Source organism: Nannospalax galili, unplaced genomic scaffold (assembly GCF_000622305.1).
Source record: "Nannospalax galili isolate Female #2095 unplaced genomic scaffold, S.galili_v1.0 scaffold246, whole genome shotgun sequence".
NCBI classification, from domain to species: Eukaryota; Metazoa; Chordata; class Mammalia; order Rodentia; family Spalacidae; genus Nannospalax; species Nannospalax galili.
Window position 1 is genome coordinate 1,183,959 of NW_008356327.1, and position 10,740 is coordinate 1,194,698.

General features: G+C 42.2%; 1 non-coding gene across 1 annotated transcript; it reads left to right on the forward strand.

The window, feature by feature from the left end:
* Window positions 1-5,422: 5,422 nt before the first annotated feature.
* LOC115067855 lies at window positions 5,423-5,529 on the forward strand. Its single transcript, XR_003847222.1, has one exon. It is a non-coding gene; the product is annotated as a U6 spliceosomal RNA (small nuclear RNA).
* The last annotated feature ends 5,211 nt before the right edge of the window (window positions 5,530-10,740 follow it).

Here is a 10,740-nt window from a genome sequence, read left to right on the forward strand (position 1 = left end):
GAATCAGGGTCTCCCTCTACCTGTAGCCCCAGCTCCCAGCTGGCCTGGAACTCAGTTTGTAGACCAGGCTGGCCTTGAACTCATAGAGATCCGTCTGCCTCTGTCTCCCAAGTGCTGGGACTACAACTACAGGTGTGCACCATCACACCCGGTGCCTAACCTTGCTTTTTAAACCCATTCATAAGAGTCCACTCCAGGTTTTATAAACCAGCTGATAAGCTCAAACTCACTAACTTCATGCTTTCCCAACTTAAATCATGTTATTACCACAGTGCGGAAGAAAAGTACTCGGATCTTGAGCCAGTACTCACATCAGCCACCTCCCCAGGACCAAGATCAATGGCAGAGATGAAGGATAAGGACAGATAGTTGATCACATGCTGCTCTCCACATTTGTGGTCTGACCAAAATGTAAGATCTGAGTTTCTGCTGCTCCTAGGTCTTCTTTTACATTGCTGTCTTCTCTTGCTCATCCCGGTGGCTGGCAGCAGGAATAAACAGTCCAGAACAAAACAGAACCTAGGTAGTAGGAGTAAGGGCCCCAACAACTTAGGGGTCAAATAGGGGTGTAAGCCAAGAGTGAATCTGAGAAGAACAATGTCTTCTTTCAGTTTAGACATACAATTCCATTGCCACCCAACTTCTAAGGCTTTTAAACAGCTAGTCTAATTTTGAGGATGTCGTGACCGAATAAAGGATGAATGGCATGACTGGAGAGATGGCTCAGTGGTTAGAGTACTGGCTGCTCTTGCAGAGGACCTGGGTTTGATTTCCAGCACCCAGATGGTGACTAACAACTGCACTACACTCATCCACATAAAATAAAAGCAATAAATCAAAGAAAAGATTAATGGTATATTCATAATTCAAATGAGTGAATGGGCCAGGTTCACAGGATGGTGACGGAAGCCTATCCTTCTTTAAGTTCCTACAGAAAAACCGAGATAGGCAAAGAGCATCGCTGTTTTTCTTCCCACTGCACCACCAGCTCATTGGAAGCATCAAGAATAGTGGGGATTGAGATCTCTAAATACAGAGAACTGAAATTTTGCCACATGGTATTTATAAAGGAAGCAACTGGCATACAATGACTGTTAACTGCCTTGCTATGAAAGCGTCAATGTCATGAGACCGACAGGTTCTTCTCTGGAAACTGGATTGTAATAGGTTTTTGATTGTCACCTTTCTTCTTGTTGCTTTATTTCTCACTCCTCGGAGAGATTCACTTTCAAAAAGATTTGCTTAAACTTCCCCCTCAAAATTCAATTTGCAAATACACCTGCAATTGAATTTTCAATATATATATAGTCACGGGTGCTATCTTTTGCATGCAAAAGAGTCCCAGCTCACAGTCTGTCCAGACCAACCCAGACACACTGTAAAGTCCAGCTGACTGAGTCCAGTGACAGAGATGGAATGGAAGAATCAAGGCCATTCAGGTCTCGGAGCTAAAAGTCTACGTATCCTCCCATAATCTAAGTATAAGGCTGAACTCTGAATAAGTTTGAATGTAGGTCCTCCTTCTACTGGAGAAAAATCTCTTATAGATGGGGGCCTATAAGAGAGGTGCAGATGGGGAGGGGGTCTAAATATGATCAAAATATATTGTATGAAATTTTCAAAAATTCAGTAAAAAGTATATATTGGGTCTGGAGAGATGCTCAGCAACTAAGAGCAATGGCTGGTCTTGCAGAGGACCTAAGCTTGGTTCCCAGGACCCACATGGTGATTAACTGTCTGTAACTCCAGTTCCAGGGGATCCAAAGCCCTCTTCTGACCTCCGCAGGCATTGCACAACAGGAGCACACTTACATACATGCAGGCTATACACTCATAAACATAAAATAAAAATAATAAAACATTTTAAAAGCATGTATGTATTAATAATTAACTGTGAAACACAAATACAACCTAATTGTTAAACATGAGAACTGTGAAAAATAAAATCTGAGCATGATAGTGCAAGCTTATAATCACAGCATGTAGGAGGTGGAGTCAGGACGATCAGGAGTTCAAGGCTAGCCTCAGTTACTTGGTGAGTTTAAGGCAAGCCTGAACTACGTGAGACCTTGTCTCAGCTTTCCTTCTCTGTCCCACCCCTCCACACACACATAATCAAGGTGCTGGGATGCCAATGATGTTTTGCATCTAAACTAAAGGAAGACAAAACAAAGAGAGAAATGAAAGGTTATGTAAAACAACTTAGAATTCCATTGCAATAAGAATCTTGGGCCCAGCATGGTAGCACCAGCCTGCAGTCCCAGCAGGGAAGGAGGCAAGGGCAGGTGGATCTCTGTGAGTTCAAGGCCAGCCTGGTCTACATAGCAAGTTCCAGACCAGCTGGGGCTATAAGGTGACCTTGTTTCAAAAAGAATCTTACTGAGTAAAAGGGACCGTTTAAAAAATTGTATTCGAAGCTAAGTACAGAGCCGGCATTTCATGAACTGGAATGGAGTGATTTTAGCACTGGATAGCATCCATGTGAACTTTCTTACTGACTGCATGAAATTGGCTTCATTTTCAACTAATTTAACAATTATTCACAGAGTACACTATTTTAGAAGTTTAATGTCCCCAGCATCCCTGCGATTTCCAACAGCACTCCTTCCTGCGGACTCATTTTCCTCCAGGTTTGTTTAAACCACACTGTCTCAGAATTGCTAATTGCAGTTGTTTCCATGTTAAGAATATTTTCTTTTCTTTTTCATGCACCAATTAATTCCTTCTTCCTGTATCTGATCCATCCCTGTGTTGATACCAAACTGGCTCATGGTCCTGAATCTCTATTGTTTTTTCATTTGGTTTGTTGTTGTTGTTGTTTCTTTTGTAGCACTGGCTGGCCTCAAACTCGTGATCCTTCTGCCTCGGGCTCCCAAGGGCTGGGATTACAGGTGAATGACACAGCTTGTTTTTATGTTTTGCTTCTATACAGCCCATTCCTGAGACACCTTAAAGTTTGTGTCCACATACTTGCAATTTTATATCACAACAATTAAACATCTTTGGTCCATAGCACCCAACAACAGTTTCACAATCACAGGTAAGGGTGGGGGAGAGAAATGGGCCAATTGTCACACTTGTCACATCATCCAAGAACCAGTATCCTCAAAAAAAACCACAAAAGAATGTTGACAGTTTATAAATAGAGTAAGAGCCTGCTGTGGTGAGGTCAGGCTTATACACCCAGCACACAAGAGACTGAAGCAAGAAGATTGCCCGGAGTTTGAGGCCAGGCTGAACTACAAAGTGAGACATGGTCTCAAAAACAACAAAACAGTAAAAATAAGCAAAATATAGGTGTTTTTTTGTTGTTGTTGTTGTTGTTTTTTTTCCTTTTGGTCTTTTTGAGACAGGGTCTCCCTGTAGCCTCAGCTGTCCTAGAACTCACTATGTCGACCAGGCTGGCCTTGAACTCACAGAGATCTGCCTGCCTCTGCCTCTTGAGTGCTGGGATTAAAGGTGTGCGCCACCACACCCAGCCTAAAAAGAGGTTTTTAAATTTGTGTGTATGTGTGTGCTGTGTACACATGTGAATATGTGCATGTGAGTTCATGTGGAGGCCCAATGTCAATGTCAGGTATCTTTCTTCCAGTGCTCTCCCCATTTATTTTTTGAGACAAGATCTCTGAACCCAGGGCTGGCTACTGAGCTTCAGAGATCTGTTTCTGAATCTCCTTCTTTCCCTAAGGCTAGGGTTATAGGCACATGCCCTTATGCCTGTTTTTTTTAACATGAATTCTGCAGATCTGGAGTCAAGTCCTCATGTTAGCCCAGCAGACACTTTACTGACTAAGCCATCTTCCCAGGCCAGTATACATGCGTGTGCCACACACACACACACACACACACACACAAATTTTAAGATGAGTGTGGTGTCACACACCTTTAATCCCAGCACTTGGGAGGCAGAGGCAGACAGGTATCTGTAGGTTTGAGGCCAGCCTCACCTACATAGCAAGTTCCAGGCCAGCCAGGGCTGCAGGGAGACCTTGTCTCAAAAAGACCCCCCCTCCAAAAAAAGAGTAAGAGATATGCGATATGTGACCAGTTTTCGTTTTAGCCAAAGGTAATTTTTAAAGATATATTCATCCTTATGTTTTTCAATGGTGTTTTGTTTTGTCTTTGAGACAGTTTTACTGCATAGCCTTAACAAGCCTAGTACTTGCTATGTAGATGAGGCTGGCCCTGAACTTGTGATGATCTATCCGCTTCTGTCTCCCAAGTGCTAGATTACAGGAATGAGTTGCCATGACTGGCCATCCTATTTTGTCTCTTGTAATTAATTATTTTTTAAAACTATTTTATTATTTATTTATTTTATTTATTATTTTTATCTTATGTGCATTGCCTGCATGTAGGTAAGTGCACCTGTGTCATGCAATGCCCAAGGAGATCAGAAGAGGCTCTCGGATCCCCTGGGACTGGAGTTATGGACACTTGTTAGCTGCCATGTGGGTGCTGGGATTTGACCTTGGGTCTTCTGCAAGATCAACCAGTGTTCTTAACCTCTGAGCCATCTCTCCAGCCCTGTTTGTTATTTTTATTTTATGTAAGTACACCCATGTAGTACAAATCCCACAGAGGTCAGAAGAGGGCGTCGGATTTCCCTGGAGTTATAGATGGTTGTTAGCCACCATGTGGGTACTGGGAATTGAACCTGGGTCTTCTGCAAAAGCAGACAGTGCTCTCAGCAGTTGAGCCATCTCTCCAGTGCCTGTAATCAATTTTTAAAAATTTTTTATTTATTTATTTTTAATTTTATGTGTATGCATGTATTGCCTGCATGTAGGTCAGTGCACCCGTGTCATGCAATGCCCTCAGAGGTCAGAAGAGGCAGTCAGATCCCCTGGGACTGGAGTTATGGACGGTTGTTAGCTGCCATGTGGGTGCTGGGATTTGAACCCGGGTCTTCTGCAAGAACAACCAGTGTTCTTAACCGCTGAGCCATCTCTCCAGCCCCATAATCAATTCTTTTAAAAATATTTTTTAATTTTATTATTATCATGTGAATGTGAGTGTGTGCCTCGGTGTTCATGTGGAAATCGGAGGACAATTTTTCACAGTTGGTTCTGGGGATCGAACTCAGGTTGCCAGATTTGCTTAGCAAGCATCTTTATTCACTGAGCTATCTCCCTGGCCTTTAGTTTTTCTTTCTAACTTTACATGCACAGTTTTATGGGGCATAGTATCAGAACTCAGTAAATAAATATGACATCAAAACAAGGTACTTGCCAGATGTGGTGGTGGCACACCCCTTTGATCCCATCACTCGGAGGCAGAAGCAGGTGAATCTATGTGAGTTCAACTCCAGCCTGGTCTGCATATGGAGTTCCAGACCAGCTGGAGCTACAGGGAGACCCTGTCTCAAAAAGACCAAAATTAATTAATTAATTAATTAATAATAAATAAAAAAGATGTAGGGGTGCTCGCTTCGGCAGCACATATACTAAAATTGGAATAATACAGAGAAGATTAGCACGGCCCCTGCACAAGGATGACACACAAATTTGTGAAGCAGTCCATATTTTTACAATATTGTGTAACTGTATTAATTCAACTGTAAACCTAAAAATTTACAGCCAACTTTGAAAGAGATGCATCTTAGCTCTGGAAATTGTTATCGAATATGTCAATGCTGTTGTAATGAAATGATTCTTCTAATTATGTGGTTATTAAATAAATAATTTTTAAAAACTTTTTAAAAGGTATAGGGACCCCACAAACACTTGGCCCACTATAGATGGCTATTAGTAGGGGCTGGCATATTTTAGAATACCCTATAGTAACTCTTGGAGCCCCCACCATCTTCTATTGTTAGATTTATCACTCTCCATTGTAAAGTATATCTTTCCCACTAGATTGAGCACCCAGTGAGAGCAGGACTGTGGTCAGCATCAGATCAGGCTTCCAGATGGATGAGTCACAGCGGTTTAGGGAGTAAAGAATTCTGCCTGTTGGAGTGCTGTATGGTTCTCCCGCATTCCTGTTCTCTCCCTTGTTGCTCTCCCTATGCACTCTGATGTCTCTTCAATTTCCCATGTGCAGCCCCCCAGAGGTGCCCCCAAAGGTGGCCCCAGAGGTACCTCCCTTAGGCGTCTCTCCTCTCTCCCTGATCTCTCTACTAGCCATGCTGGGTGCAAAAGCCTCCAGAGAAGCCTGATGACCTGGTTGCTGGCCACCTTCTAAGCAATGCTAATCTCGATGACATTGCTTGTCCTTTGGATATCTAAGATAGTCTTCAAACTTTTACAGCCCATTGGAATGACCTCTGAGATTGCTAACAATTCCAGGATTGTAAGATAAAAGAATTCAAATTTGTTTGTTTTCATGGAAATTCTTGCTTCCTATACAAATGAAAGAGCAAGTCCTGGGCTCCCAGAATCAACCTAGGAGCCAATCCTGAAAGGCCTAGAGTAAAACTGCATAGATAAGGCTGGAGGGCAGGAACACAGGGTCTTCCTCAGCATCCAAACCAGAATTTACTCTTGAAAGGGTTAAACCAAGAGTTTTTGTTTGTTTCTTTTAATGTGTATATGTGTGTGTGTGGGTTTGTGCACTTGAGTACAGTGCTGGTGTTACATGCTGCTGTGAGCTGAGCCACCTGCCTTGGGTGCTGGGAACTGAACTCATGTCCTCTGCAAGAGCAGCACATACTCTTAACCATCTCTCCAAGCCAGTATACCAAGACTTTAAACTAAAACACTGGTAAAATTTCCTGAAGTCCATGACAAGCCCTAAATCCCCAATTCTGAATCAGTGAGGTTGGAATGGGACCTCGCTCGTATAGATGTCTCACTCATTCCTCTGCATTCACCAGACTTCAGACACAGGGACTTAATGCATAGCTATTTGGAGGCAGAGTCTCCTGCCATAGCCCAGGATGGTCCTGAACTAGTAGCTACCCCCTGCCTCAGGATCAACATCATTTATTTAAAAAGCCAAGACCAAACTAGTCATGGTAACACAGTTTGTAACCTAAGCACTTGGGAGGCTAACGCAAGGGGCTGACTTAAAGTTAGAGGACAACTTGAGCTATGTAGTGAGTTCAAGATTAGCCTGAACTACTCTCAGACTCTGTCTCAAAAAAAAAAAAAAAAAAAAAAAGACTGCTTTGCTGTAAGAATCCTATCACCCACCAATATGCAGGTTTGGAACAGTTTAATAGCTTTGGCTTTTAGCTGTCTAGTTAAAGTGGTTTCTAGTCTAAAGATGGTCAGAAATACATATGAGGAAGAAGAAGGGGGTTAAACTCAGCTGGGAGGTGGGCTGGGGGGTCTTATGCCTGTAATCCCAGCTGAGGAAAGTCAGGCAGGAGTATCAGGCGTTCAAGATCATTCTTGTCTACATAGCAAGTTCCAGGCCAGCCAGGAGTTCATGAAACCCTTTCGGAAAAACAAGCAAAACAACTCAGTTGGGGAAAATCTAAATTTAGGTTAAATTAAATCTAATTTTAAGGAATATACAGTGTGGTTTGGTGAAAGTAAAGACATCATTAAAATGTAAGCACCAGGAAAAAAAAAAAAAAAAGGCTTCATTTATCTGAGTAAGAACAGTGAGGCAGGTTTAAGAGCATGGGTATATCACAGACAGCCATTAACCCAAACACAACAGACTCAGAAGGTAGTTTTCAGGGCTCAGCAGTGAGCACCCATCTGCCGAGCTCTGTTCTGGATGCCTTGGGTTCAGGGCTGTCTGTGCCTTCCTCGCACCCCTGCCCTACAGGAACACACTGAAAATACCTGCCACCAGCCAGGAGCAGCGGGAACGTGTCCCTCAGTCTTTTACAGAAAAACAACACCTACAAATTCTTATGTAATTCTTATCCAGGTTTCTGAAAAAAACAGTTGGCATAGCCTTTTGTTCGGGTTGTTCTTATGTTATGGGCTGAATTGTGTTTGCCAAAAGTCATATATTAAAATCCTAATCCCCTCAGAATGTGTATGCATTTGGAGTTAGAATCAATCTATTTTTCAGAGATCGTGTCTAGCCATGTAGCCCAGATTAGCCTCTGAGAGATGATCCTCTAATCTTCCTTTCTCAGCCTCCCAAGTGTTGGGATCACAGGTATGCATCACCACATCCAGCTATGGAGATAAATTCCTTATTTATTTAAAATTTTAATTTATTATTTAAATTCTTATTCTTTTGAGAATGTCATACATGAGCATCGTGTTTACATCATTTCCACCTCTTCCTTTCCCTTCCAAACTCATCTCCTCCTTATTTATATTCGCACAGACCAGGTTAGCCTCAAACTCGCTCAGAGATGACCCTGAGTTCCTAATTCTCCAACACCTCCAGAGTATTGGAATTACAGGCATGGGTTACCAGGCCTGGCTTATGTGGTGTAAGGGATTGAACTCAGGGCTTCACACACACTCTACTCTTCTAGGCAGGACTTTACCAACTGAGCTACATTCCCAGCACTGAGATAGGGTCTTTAGAGATGATAAAGGTTAAAGAAGATCATTAGGCTGGGCCTTAATCTACCATACCTGGTATGCTTACAAGAAAAGGACTTGGAGATGGGGCCCAGGTAGGGGACAGGGAGCACTTGTCTAACACATGCACTACAGGACCCGAGGTTTGATGCCCTAGTACCACATTAAAGAAGCAGGGATTAGGGCACAGGCATATAAGGAAAATCATGTAAATGTAATGATGGCTACCTACAAGCCCAGGAGATACACCAATACCGTAAACCTCCAGAACCACGAATCAACAAGTTTCTTTTGTTCAAGCCGCCCATCTAGTGTGATCCTGGAAGACCAACAGTGGCTTGCTTTATAATCATCCCAGTCATCGGAATCAAATGCCGAGTATTTCAGGAACTCTGAGTTTCTAAACTCCTGCTTTGTGGTACATTCTCTACCTTTTCTTATCTCCCTGGATATCCCGAGGTTAATACCAACATTATGAGATAGCTGATGAGGCCCAGGGTGTAGGCTCTGGCTTTGAGACTGATCAAACATGTTCCATCTTCAGTAAAAACAGCTGTCCTTCCCTCCCAGATGGCAGCTGGCAAGACAACACGTCACATTACCAACTACTCCACCAAGCCTATTCTTTGCACTAGTTGTTCTAGTCATCTAGAATCAGTTACAGCTTTCAAATTCCAACCCTCAAAATTCAAACTTCTACTCGCTGAAAGATATGTTACAAGTATTATTTTTAAAAAGTTATTAATTAGAAGAAAAAATTGCAAAGTACACATGTTAATAGAAGAATTGCCCCTAAGCTATGTGAAGAACTCATAAAACAAGTTTTGTTTTTAAACAATGTTCTATTTTATTTTTTGTTTCTTATTCTTTTCAGAGGTGGGTGATGTTGTTGTTTCTTTTTTGGTGATGAGACTGAGCCTTTAATGTCTGAGCCATTTCTCCAGCCCAATGTTGTTGCTTTAATTTTTTTTTTTTTTTTTTTTTTTTACACTTTATTTGTTGTGTATGTGTTTGGGCATGCACTGGCTACGGCACTCCTGTGGAGGTCAGAGGACAGCTAGTGGCAGTCAGTTTTCTCCTTCAACCACCTGGGTCCCGGGGATTGAACTGAGGTCATCATGCTCGGTGGCAAGCACCTTTACCTGTTGGTACCTAGTTTTGTTACACACACATACACACACACACACACACACACACACACATACACACACACACACACATAATTTTATGTGTATGAATGAACTGCCTGCATGTAAGCCGTGCATCAGTGTTATGCAATGCTTGTGGAGGTCAGAAGAAGGCCTCAGCTCCCTTGGAACTGGAGTTGCAGACAGTTGTTAGCTGCTGTGTGGGTTCTGGGAATTTAATCTGGATCCTCTGCAAGAACAGCCAGTGCCCTTAACCACTGAGCTATCTCTCCAACGCTAACTTTTGTTTTTTGAGATAAGATCTCACTCTGTAGCCTAGGCTGGCCCTGAACTTGAGGGGATCCTTTGGTCTCAATCTTGCTAGTGCTAGGATTAAGGTGTGTACCTCAACACCTGGCAAAAGCATTTTTTAAATGAACAAAAGATTTGAACGAACTCCAACGAAGAGAATATCTGATGGTAATAAGCAGCTAATGAGTGTCCACTACTGTTTATTCATTACAGAAGTGTACAACAAACCCACTGTGAGATGCTACTTCATACCTAGTGGAATGGCCATAAACAAGACTGATCAAGAGTTGACAGTGCTGTGGAGTCATTGGAATCCATATATCACCGCTCTGGAAGTAGAACAGTGTAATCACTTCATAAAATATTTTGGTAGTTTCCTTAAAAGTTTAATATGAATCTATCAGATAATCCAGTCATCTAAATCCTAGGTATTTAACCAAGAAAAAAGGTTGCATTGACAGAAAATATTCTATACAAGGGTTCATAAAAGCTTTATGTATAATAGAAAAAAAAAACTGGAACAAACCAAACATTATCAACAAGTAAATGCACAAACAAACTGTAGTGCATGTACACAATGAGGAACAGTAAGCAATACAATGGATGTGCAATAGGTCCATGCAGCATGCCTGAGTCAGAAATAATTAATACTCAAACCGATCACAAGAAGTCAGAAGCAATGAGTACATACAGGATGATTCCGTGGATACAAAAAAAAGAGAACTGGGGGCTGGAGAGATGGCTCAGCAAATAAGAGCACTGACTGCTCTTGCAGAGGACCCAGGTTCGAGTCCCAGCACTCACTGGCAGCTAACAACCGTCTGTAACTCCAGTTCCAGGGGATCCAATGTCCTCTTCTG